Source organism: Trachypithecus francoisi, unplaced genomic scaffold, assembly GCF_009764315.1.
Source record: "Trachypithecus francoisi isolate TF-2019V2 unplaced genomic scaffold, Tfra_2.0 Lachesis_group4, whole genome shotgun sequence".
NCBI classification, from domain to species: Eukaryota; Metazoa; Chordata; class Mammalia; order Primates; family Cercopithecidae; genus Trachypithecus; species Trachypithecus francoisi.
In genome coordinates this window covers 41,963,685-41,975,736 of record NW_022681469.1, presented here as the reverse complement: position 1 = coordinate 41,975,736, position 12,052 = coordinate 41,963,685, and the positions used below count along the sequence as shown (strand labels likewise).

At 38.7% G+C, this 12,052-nt stretch overlaps 1 pseudogene; it reads right to left on the bottom strand.

The window, feature by feature from the left end:
* Positions 1–4,290, bottom strand: LOC117072132 (annotated as a pseudogene).
* Between the last annotated feature and the right edge of the window lie 7,762 nt (positions 4,291–12,052).

The window sequence follows — 12,052 nt, the reverse complement described above, 5'->3', positions numbered from 1 at the left end:
TTAAGATTGAGGTGAAAAATTTGTACAGCCTTCCACGGTTTTAAAGAGGTAGTAATAGATACTTATCCTCTTGGTGATATCAGATGTTGTTTCTTCCAAGTTGTTTTTCCGACCTGGTTTGATGTAAGGGTTCATCAGGAGGATTTCTAGGGTATCTTTGCTATCTTTGTTCCCAGAAGCAAGATGCAACCGAGTTCAGAGGCCTTTTGTTTGAGTATTCATAGCTGCATCATGTGGAAGGAAGAAAGAAGCCACTCTAGTGTTATTACACTTACAAGCATTGTACGGGGGTATCCAGCTATCCACAGTCACTGCATGAACATCTGCCCCTTGTGCAGTCGCCTCATGGATGATACCTAAGTGTCCATTGTACACTGCTCAATGAAGAAGGGTATATTCATCTTTGTCCCTAGTGTTTTTCACATGATTGGCTTTTTCAGAAAGTAGTCTTTGCACTATAGTAAGGCTAGAAACATGCCTTCGGTTCATGATTTTCAGTTTTTTCTGTGGACGTCTGGTGGGTTATGGTGTGCTCCTGTTAAAAAGTGGATTTATTTCAGTAGCCCAAATAAGCAATTTACTTAGATCTTTTCACATATTTTTTTTCTTGCAATTCATATCACTTCATTTTTTCCATCTTGCTCCTCATCTTCATCAGAATTGCCTATTCAGAGACTTTGAGTACCAGTGGGAATAAGGTATTCTTGTATTTCTAACAATTCAATTTGATTAAGGTATTCAAAAAAGTCCAAGGAATTCTCTTGGTCTGGTTTTCCATCATCATTCACTTTCTTTATCCATTTTTACTACTGTTCTAAATAAAAAGTACTTCAAATGCCAGGGTATAAATAGTATAAGTAATCTTTCTAGAGATGTGTTATATCTACTTTATTCATCAAGATTTGATGATATTCCTGATATTCTGTCAGTAATTAATAGGATGCCTTTCCAAACTAAAGGGCATATTCCATTTTGGGAGAGATGTGAACTATGTCAATTTATCACAAACAACTCAGTGACAGGTGGGGCTATAATCTCCATTTTACAGATGTGTTAGTTCATTTTCATGCAGCTGTAAAATACATACCTGAGCCTGGGCAGAGAAAGAGGTTTAATGGACTTAGAGTTCCACATGGCTGGGGAGGCCTCACAGTCATGGCGGAAGGCAAGGAGGAGCAAGTCACATCTTACATGGATGGCAGCAGGCAAAGAGAGAGCTTGTGCAGGGAAATTCCCATTTTTAAACCATCAGATCTTGTGAAACTTATTCACTGTCATGAGAACAGCATGGGAAAAACCCACCCCCATGATTCAGTTATCTCCCACAGGGTCCCTTCCACAATATGTGGGAATTATGGGAGCTACAAGATGATATGTGGGTGGGGACACAGAGCCAAACCATATCAACAGGTGAAGGCATTGAAGTTTGGATAGATTAAAACAACTTGCCCTAAATCAAGGACCCTTCAATGGAATTGAAAGGCCAGATATTCTAATTCAAAGGTTCCACATTGTTTTTCATTGCACTACATTTTACTGCTCTACGCACAAAGCAGTAGAGATGTTCTGAACCCAAGGATCCAGGGGCAACAGTAAGGGGAAGTAGGTAATAAAAACCTGTAAACTAGAGGGTCTGGTGAACAGGAGTAAGGGGAAAGGGCATCCAGTTCCAGCCTTGTGCTACTAGCTGGTCACTCGTAGACCTAGGAGTTCTGCCTGCAGCCTTCCTAACAGTCAAGAGTGGAGAAGCCACTTCCTCCCAATCTGGGACCCATGATGGAGTCTATCCTACAGGGCTTGGCCTGAGGTCACTTGCCTCTATAGACCCAGGAGTTCTTAGATGGCGAGGGTCTACCAGGAAGTGAGGCCCCAATTTTAACAGTTCTACAATGTTTTGTAAATAAACAAAATGAGATGATTATTTATCTTTAGTAGACTTGATTGTTTACTACCATGTCAAAATAGCTTTCATTTTTCAGTGTTTCAAGGTTGTAAAATATGTAACTTAACTCTAGAAAATGGATTTATGCAGTTATTGCTGCCATAGAATGCTCTTAAAACAGTGTTTATGAACCTGAAGAAAATGACCACTGGCACATATCATTTTTGTTTAGAAAAGTTTATGTTTATTTCTATGCACACAGGAATTTAAGCTCATTATAAGCTGCATGTGTTTGGTTTAAAACCATGTTTGGAATTGTCACATTAAAATAAAACGGTAATATAGGTAGGATGTTTTTGACATCTGAGAAAAATTTTAGAAACATGTCTCTCATAATTTGTTATATGGATAACAAACATCTTCAAAAAGGGGCCAATTGAATGGTATTTATTTTATTTTGGGAAAGAGGAGCAGCTCTCTCCTTGCTCTGACTTGACTTTATGGCCAATACTTTTCTTATGTTCTTGTAGCCAGGTTGAACAGACTTCTGTGATTTATTAAACTGTAATGAACTAAAGAATAGATTTTGTGAAGCTTCATAGGTTCTTGCTGAGTATTGTGAGCAAGGTAAACTGAAAGCAGCAACACAAAGAGGAAGGTATATTTAAGATGGAAATGGAATGACCATTAAGCACCTATAAAATGTGGGGCCTTTTCATGCTATTTTATTTAAGTCTGAAAATCACCCTGAGAATTACATGTTAGGCTGATTTTGCAGCCTAATAGGGTCAGGAAATTTAATTACCTTGCCTAGAATCACTAAATTTGAGCTTGGATTTGCAACCAGGTCTCTTTTGTTCCACAATTGTTCAACAAATATTTCTTGACACCAAACTAGGCTTTGAGAAACACAAAGAAGGAATATTGTGTTGTAAATATCTTTACTATGCTTTAAACATCGTCTTTCAGAATATAGTCATTCCATAAAATTCTCTACTTTTTTAGATAACAAAGATGAGTTGTTATGTGCTGGTTGAAGATACCTATAAGAAACATAAAAGCCTTGTTAAACCTAATTACATTTTAATGGGAATGGCCTTAAGAGTCTGATGGCAGGATCCACTGAGTAGCATGGGAATGCATACAACAGAAGACTCTTGGGGCTGGATGTAGTGGCTCATATCTAATCTCAGCTCACTGGGAGGCTGAGGCAGAAGGATCACTTTAGCTCTGGAGTTTGAGGTTACAGTAAGCTATGATTGTGCCACTGTACTCCAGCCTCAGTGACAGAGCTAGATCCTGTCTCTTAAAAAAAGAAAAAAGTCTCTTAGATCAGGGGATGGTGCAAGGGTGGTGGTGGTCATGGTGGTGAAGGTGAAGTAGAAAGGGGTGAGGTGAAAAGGCTAAGAAGAAAAATATCCTAGTTGTAGGAAAATCCTAAGAATACCCCAAAGTTAAGTAGGAGTTAGCACTAGGAGATGGGGGAGAGAGTGCTAAGTTTGTTCCAGGAAAGGCACAACAAAAGGTAATTGCAGGCAATAGATGACACTCAAGAAGTGAACAGTGGTGGCTTATTCCAATCTGGCAGGTATGGAAAGCAGGAGCCAGGCCACAAAAGGAGGGTCAGCAACAACCATGCAAAGCATCCCTCTACTTTTAATCCCCCCTATTTCGTTCATTTCTCTTCGTCTTGTTACCCTTGTGACCTCATTTCATACCACTCTCCACTTTGCTCACTCCTCTTTCTCTTTTCCTTAAACATGCTAGATTCTCTCCTATTTTAAGTCCTTTGCTGTAGCTGTTCCTTCTGTCTAAAATGCTCTCCTGGTGATCTTCACTAGACTAATTCATTTACCTTCTCCATGTGTCTGCTTAACTCTTACCTTCTCAGTAAGGCCCATCCTATTTAATACAGCAAACTGCTCCTTCATCCTCTGGCATGTCTTACCCTACTCCATATACTTTTAAAATTCATAGTGGTTACCACCTTCACTCTCCAGCATGCCCTACCCTACTCTATATACTTGCAAAATTCATAGTGGTTACCACCTTCTAACATATTACAGTGTATTATTTGCTTATATATTATGTTTATTTTCTGCTAAGTATAAACTCATGTAGCAGGCATTTGTGTTTTATTCCTTGATGTATTTTAATACCCTAGAATAGTGCTCTGGGCAAGCTGGCCCAAGTTAATGCCAATCACAGATGTCACCTCTGAACCTGTACTTGTATCTTTAACCTAGTCTAATATATATCACATGAATAAAAATGACAAAGCAGTAGTCCTTAGGCACCTATTGCTATTCTTCTGTAGCTCACCACCAACCCTCTTTACTATTACACAATCTGAGTCTTGTGTATTAACCCACTACTGCCTGCCCAACCACCACCAAAAAGTATCTCATATCCTCGCAAACAAGTTTGGTCAGCTACTGCAAGGGTTCAACCATTTTTCTCTTTCTTTCCATTCTAGTTCCCTTATGCTAAATGGTATGACTTCTGCAAGTTCTTCCATATCTTCTTGGCAAGGCTGCTGCTGTCATGAGAATCACATACTAACTCCACCACTTGGGCTTTTTCACTAAGTACCACCACTGAGTTGCTGGAGACTAGGCAATTGCACAGACATCTATAAAAATAGGCAAGAATGTCTTTATTGTGTCATGCTCTGCTGGAAGGGAACCCAAAAATATTTCCTTACTTGTGGAATTTTGCCAAGGACAGTGTCTTATTGAAGAAAAACCATATCATTCATTAAATCTTTCTTGACTTCTAGCCATTTAGCGTTTTGTAAAGCATCTATTTACTGAGCACCTTTACCAGCACCAGCCCTATGCATTATTTTCTTTTTATCCTTGAAATAACCTTGAGAAACAAAGGTTATTCTCCTCAATTTTATAGATAAGGAACCCAGGACCAGATAACTTAAATACTCACCAAGTGTCACATAGGTAATAGCTATGTGGCGATTAAAAGCCAGAACAATTAAACCCTATGGAAGATGGTGTGCAGCTATATCTACTTTACCCTGCTGTCCATTTCATCCTCCAGCTCATATGACTGTGGGCTGATAATTCAGAGAGTTACTCTCTTCTGAGAGACTATGTTTCTTCCAATTCCTACTGGCAGATCCTTACCAATGACTCAATGATAGGGAGTTATAAAGGGCTAACCACTTACTTCAAGGTAGGGCTAATTCTGTGGTGCAATTTGTGCTCCAGAGCATTCCTGTGGGATCAAACTGAAACTAGTCTCTAACTGAGCCACATTCTTGCCTCTCCTGACTTATCCTACTTCCTTCACTTTTCTTCTTTAGAGAGTACAGCCCAATAAATCACTTGGACAAGAAAACTCATCTCATGCTTTCCTAGGAAACCTGACTTAAACCAGACCCATGATCCAATTTTTTAACTACTGCAGTACACTGCCCTCTTTTTTTATAAGACCAAGAGAGTTTACTCAGTTATTTCTTTCCTTACTATTAAAGTGCCTCAATTGGTTATGTAAATGGATAGTACAATACAGTAGATCTCTACGATGAATGCATCTTGTGATCGGGTTCAGTTGTTCTTACACTCTGTTCTTTTCATGGACAGTATTCTAAAGTTGAACATAGATGAATATTTGTAATCAGTCTTGTGAACTGCTGGCCCAAGGATTTCTAGTGGAAATTTTAGACTGCATTCCTTTGGATAGAATTAAGTTTAATACTTCAGATTTTTTTCTGATAGTAAAAATTGCAAAATTAGAAAATTTGAATACTTTTTGATAACAGAATACTAGGTTCCATGAAAGAGCATATATTTTCTCTATTCCACAGTATTATGGGTTGTACCTCTAGCTTTTCAGGAGCTCTTTAAGTACTGGAAATAATATGTAGTTTTTTGTGAAACAAATTACATGTACATCCAGGTTTAAAATACATATACTCTACAGTAATAAGAAGGTACTACAAAATGTCTGGGTAGAAATTGGAAACACAAAAGAAGATTAAGAAACAAAATTATTTGGCAAGATGATATTCACAAAGAGCTTTATTTTTCCAAGCACACATTAATATTCTACCATTGGCTGACTGAAATGTATGTCTTATCATTACAAATAACTTCTGTGTAATCAATCCACACAAGGCATTCCAGTGGAGGTCCTTGTTGATTACAGATTGTCCATTTTAACTTCAAGGTCAGGGAAGCGGATAGAATTTGTAATGAATGGTATAATTGTTGAACATTTAAACAAACACAGTCTATTTGGAGGTGAACAGTATGATTTACGTAATGGGAAATCATGCCAACCAATCAGATTTGGTTTAATAAAATGATAAATAGCTATTTGAAAAAAAAGAGGAACAATTAGATGTAACTTATTAACATTAGAAAAAATACCTTTGACAAAGTCTCCCTTTTCCCTGCTGTGCCCTATCATCCCCACATACTTCCCAACACACACACATCCCCCGCAAACTGTTTCTTAAAAAGATACACTACAAGACTGGAGGAAATGCTTTATTTTATCTAGAAATTGACTAAGAAACCAGGAATGAAGAGTTGAAACAGTTGCTTTTTAAAAAAGAAAACTGGTAGTTGGCTTCCTCAGTACGAGGTACTGACATTAATCTAAATTTTTTACAGATCAAGCACTTATATTAAATCTTTGCATTCACAATTGTATTAAATGAGTGACTTTTATATGTGAAAAAAATTAACAAAGAGGTTTTAAAAGTCTGAGATGCCAGGAGAGAGAACAGAAGGAAGAGAGTTGAACTTTGGTATGGCTAAGTATAAGATAAGGTGTATGGCTAGAAATAATTCAAATTATAATTGTGAGGACGTGATCTTATGAGGGCATAGAGCTTCCCTATGGATTTTTGGAAGTTAAAAATGATGGTTCACATTTAAAACATTTTTAATTTTATCTTTATTGTGGTGAAATATACATAACATAACATTTACCATTATAACAGTTCTAGTGGCATTAAGTATATTCACAATACTGTACGGCCATCGCTGTCATCCATTTCCAGAACTTTTTCATCATGCCAAACAGAAACTTTGTATCCATTGGACAGAAACTCCCCATTCCCCTTTATCCCTTATCCCCTGGTAACCTCTACTCTCTCTGTCTCTGTGAATTTGCCTATTGTAGGTACTCCTATAGGTGGAATCACTTAGCAATGTTTTCAAGCATAATGTTTTCTTGTCACTTAGCATAATGTTTTCAACGTTCATCCATATTGTAGCATGTATCAGAACCTTATTCCTTTTTATGGCTGAATAATATTCCATTGTATGTATGTTTTCTTTTACTTTTCCTTTTGGAGACAGGATCTTGCTCTGTTGGCCATACTATAATAGTGCAGTGGCACTCTTGTAGCTCATTGTAACCTTAAACTCCTAGGCTCAGGCGATCCTTCTGCCTCGGCTTTTCACAGCACAGGAATTACAGATGTGAGCCACTGTGCCTGGCTTATATATTTTCTTTAAAAAGAAAGTGTATACTATCAGCCATGCACTATGTTAAATATTATATGGCTAATATCTCATTTAATCCTCACTACAGCTAATAGAGTAGATAATATTATTATCTCCAATTTATAGATGAGAACACTTTGCCCTAGAAAGTTTAAATACCATATTTTAGTAAGTGGTAGAGATGGGATTTAAACTAGGTCTGTTTATCTCTACTGTTCAATTGACAATCCTGAACTTCAAAAACTATATGAGGGCAGAGCAAGATGGTGGAATAGAAGCCTATGCCATTCGTCCCCCTCACTGGAATACCAAATTTTAACAGCTATCTTCACACAGAAGAGCACCATCACAAGAACCAAAAATCAGGTGAGCAATCACAGTACCTAATTTTAACTTCGTATTGTGGAAAGAGACATTGAGGAAGGCAGTCTTGAATTGCCGATGCCACCCCTCCCTCATCCCTCAACAGCAGCCAGTGTGGTGCAGGGAGAGAATTTGTGCACGTTGGGGAGGGAAGAGCACAGCGACTAGGGAACTTTACATTGAACTCAGTGCTGCCCTGTCACAGCAGAGAATAAAGCCATGCTGGGCTCAGCCAGTGCCTGCACAGGGAGGGAGTATTTGGACCAGCCCTAGCCAGAGGTGAATCACCATCCCAGGGGTTGGAATGTGAGTTTCTCAGCAAGCCTCGCCACTGTGGGCTTAAGTGCTCTGGGGTCTAGGTATACTAGAAAGGCTGTCTAGGGCACAGGACTACAATTCCTAGGCAACTCCTAGTGCTAGGCTGGGCTTAGAGCCAGTGAACTAGGGTGGCACCTGACCTAGGAAGACACCAGCTGCTGCAGTTAACGGAGTGCTTGAGCCATCCCTTCCCCAACCCCAGGCCGCATAGCTCACAGCAACAAAAGTGACTCCTTCCTTCTTCTTGGAGGAGAGGAGAGCAAAGAGTCAAAAGGATTTTGTTTTGCATCTTGGATACCAGCTCCACCACAGTAGGATAGGGCATCAGGGAGAGTTGTGAGGCCCCCATTCCAGGCCGATATTTCTTGATATTTCAAGGGAATTGCTGCCTTGAAGGGAAGGACCAGTCCTGGTAGGATTCATCACCTGATGACTTATGAGCCCTTGGGCTCTGAATAACCACCAGTGATAACCCTGGAGAATGCCATGGGCCTTGGGCTGTGAGACGTGCTGGCTTCAGGGGTGACTCAACACATTCTTAGCTGTGGTGGGAATGGTGAAAGACTCTTTCTGTTTGAGAAAAGCAGAGGGGGAAGGTAAAGGGGACTTTGTTTTGCACCCTAGGCAACAGCTCAGTCACAGCGGGGGTAGAGCAACAAGCAGAGGTCCCTGAGTCCAGGCCTAGGCTCTTGGACAGCATTTATAGACCTGCCCTGGGTCAGAAGAGGAGCCTGCTGACATGAAGGAGAAGTCTCAGACCAGGCAACATTCACCACAAACTGGGTGGAAGAGCCCTTGGGCTTTAAACATCGGCGGTGGCCTGGCAGAACCCCTGGGGACCGATGGTGCTGGTGGCCACAGAGAGAGGCTCCTCTGTCTGTAGAAAGAGGAGAGAAAGATGGGAAGAACTTTGTATTATGATTTGAGTGCCAGCTTAGTCACAGTACAATAGAGCATCAGGTAAATTGCCAAGGTTGTTTTGACTCCAATCCCTAGCTCCCAGACAGCATCTCTGGACATGCCCACAGCCTGGGAGAACTCACTACTCTGAAGGCAAAGGCCTTAGGCAAGGTCCAGTGCTGTGCTGGTTTCATGTTTGACCCCACACAGTCCCAGTGGTGGTGGCCACAGGGATGCTTATATCACCACATTCCCAGTTCCAGGTGGTTCAGCATAGAGAGTGATATTCCATTTGTTTGGGAGAAAGGGAAAAGAATAAGAGTCACTGCCTGGTAATCCAGACACTTCTTCCAAATCTTATCCAAGACCACCAAGGTGGTACCTCTATGAGTCTGCAAAAACCACAGCATTATTGGGCTTTGGGCCCAATTCCCTCAAAATACCTGGAAAGCCTTCACAAGAAGGACAGGCATAAACAAGTCCAGACAATGAGGACTGCAGTAAATATACCTAACTCTTCAATACCCAGATGCTGACAAACATCTTTAAGCATCAACAACATCTAGGAAAACATGACCTCACCAAATGAACTAAATAAGGCACCAGAGACCAATTCTAGTGCCTTATTTATACATCTATAAGCAACAACATCCAGGAAACATCTATAAGCATCAACAACATCCAGGAAACATCTATAAACAACATCCAGGAAACATATATAAGCATCTATAAGCATCAACAACATCCTAGAAAACATGACCTCACCAAATGAACTAAATAAGGCACTAGGGACAAATCCTGGTGCCTAGAAACAGACATGTAACCTTTCAGATAGAATTCAAAAGGGCTGTTTAGAGGAAACTCAAAGAAATTCAAGATAGCACAGAGAAGGAATTCAGAATTGTATCAGATAAATTTAACAAAGAGATCGAAATAATTAAAAAGAATCAAGAAAATATAGAGTTGAAAAATAAAATCGATAATGCTGAAGAATGTATCAGAGTCTCTTGATAGCAGAAAGGATCAAACAGAAGAAAGAATGAGTGAACTTGAAGACAGGTTATTTGAAAATATACAGAGGAGACAAAAGAAAAATAGAATATAAAAAAAAGAAGCATGCCTATAGGATCTAGAAAATAGACTCAAAAGGGCAAATCTAAGAGTGAATGACCTTAAAGATGAGGTAGCAAAAGAGATAGAAGTAGAAAGTGTATTCAAATAGATAGTATCAGAGAATTTCTGAAACCCAGAGAAACATATCAACATTCAACTACAATAAAGTTATAGAACACCAAGCAGATTCAACCCAAAGAAGACCGGCTCAAGGCATTTAATAATCAAGCTCCCAAAGGTCAAGGATAAAAAAAAAGGATCCTAAAAGCAGCAAGAGAAAATAAGTGAATTACATATAATGGAGCTCCAATATATTTGGCAGCAGACTTTTCAGTGGAAATCTTACACTCCAGGAGATCATGGCACAACATATTTAAAGTACTGAAGGAATAAAACTTTTACCCTAAATAGTATATCCAGCAAAAATATCCTTTACGCATGAAGGAGAAATAAGGACCTTCCCAGACAAGCACAAGCTGAAGGATATCACCAACACCAGACCTGTCCTACAAGAAAGGCTAAAGGGGGTTCTTCGGTCTATAAAAATAAAAGGGTGTTAATGAGCAAGAAGAAATCACCTAAAGGTACAAAACTCACTGGTAATAGCAAGCGCACAGAAACACAAAGAATAGTATGACATAAAATTTTGGTATGTAAACTTGACTTCTGTAGAAAGACTACATGATGAACTAATGAAAACTAATAATGACAACTACTTTTCAAGGGCTAAACAGTGCAATAAGACATAAAGAAACAATTAAAAGTTAAAAGGCAGGGGGACAGATTTAAAGTGTAGAGTTTTAATTTTCTTTTTGTGTGTTTGTTTATGCAATCAGTGTTAAGTTGTCATCAATTTAAAATAATAGACAGTGGGCTATGAGATAGTATTGGGAAGCCTTATGGTAACTTCAGATAGAAAAACATACAGCGATACACAAAAAATAAAAAGCAAGAAATTAAAGCATATCACTAGAGAAAATCACCTTCACTGAAAGGAAAACAGAAAGTAAAGAAGGGAAGAGAAGGCTGTAAAACCACCAGAAAACAAATAATGACATTGCAAGGGTAAGTCCCTACATATCAATAATAACGTTGAATCTAAGGGGACTAAACTCTTCCATCAATAGACATAGAGTGGCTGAAAAAAACAAGACCCAGTGGTCTGTTGTCTACAAGAAACACACTTCATCTATAAAGATACACATAGACTGAAAATAAAGGAATAGAAAAAGATATTCCATACCAATGGAAACCAAAATAGAGCAGGAGTGGCCACACTTATATCAGAGAAAAATAGATTTCAAGACAAAAACTATAAGAGGAGACAAGATCATTATATGATGATAAAGGGGTTAATTCAGCCAGAGGACATAATGATTGTAAATATATATGCACCCAACAAGTGCATATATATTTACAATATATATTAATAGCATCGCTGCTGAAATCTACAAAATCACCCAGATATATAAAGCAAATATTATTAGAGCTAAAGAGAGAGATAGATATACCCCAATACAATAATAGCTGGAGACTTGAACACCCGACTTTCAGCATTGGACAGATCTCCCACACAGAAAATCAACAAAGAAACATTGGACTTAATTTGCACTATAGAACAAATACTCCAAAAAATGGACCAAGAGGGAAGACTTCTAAACTCATTCTGTGAGGTCAGTATTACACTGATAACAAAACCAGACAAAAACACATCAAAAAAGAAAACTACGGGCTAGTATCTCTTACAAATATTGCTGCAAATATCCTCAATAAAATACCAGCAACCAAATTCAATGATACATTAAAAGCTCACTCATCATGACCAAGTGGAGTTTATCCCAGGGATGTAAAGATGGTTCAATATACGCAAATCAGTCAATGTGATACATCATATCAACAGAACGAAGGACAAAAAGCATATGATCATTTTAATTTATGCTGAAAAAGCATTTGATAAAATTCAACATCCCTTTATTACAAAAACTCTAAAAAACTTGGTATA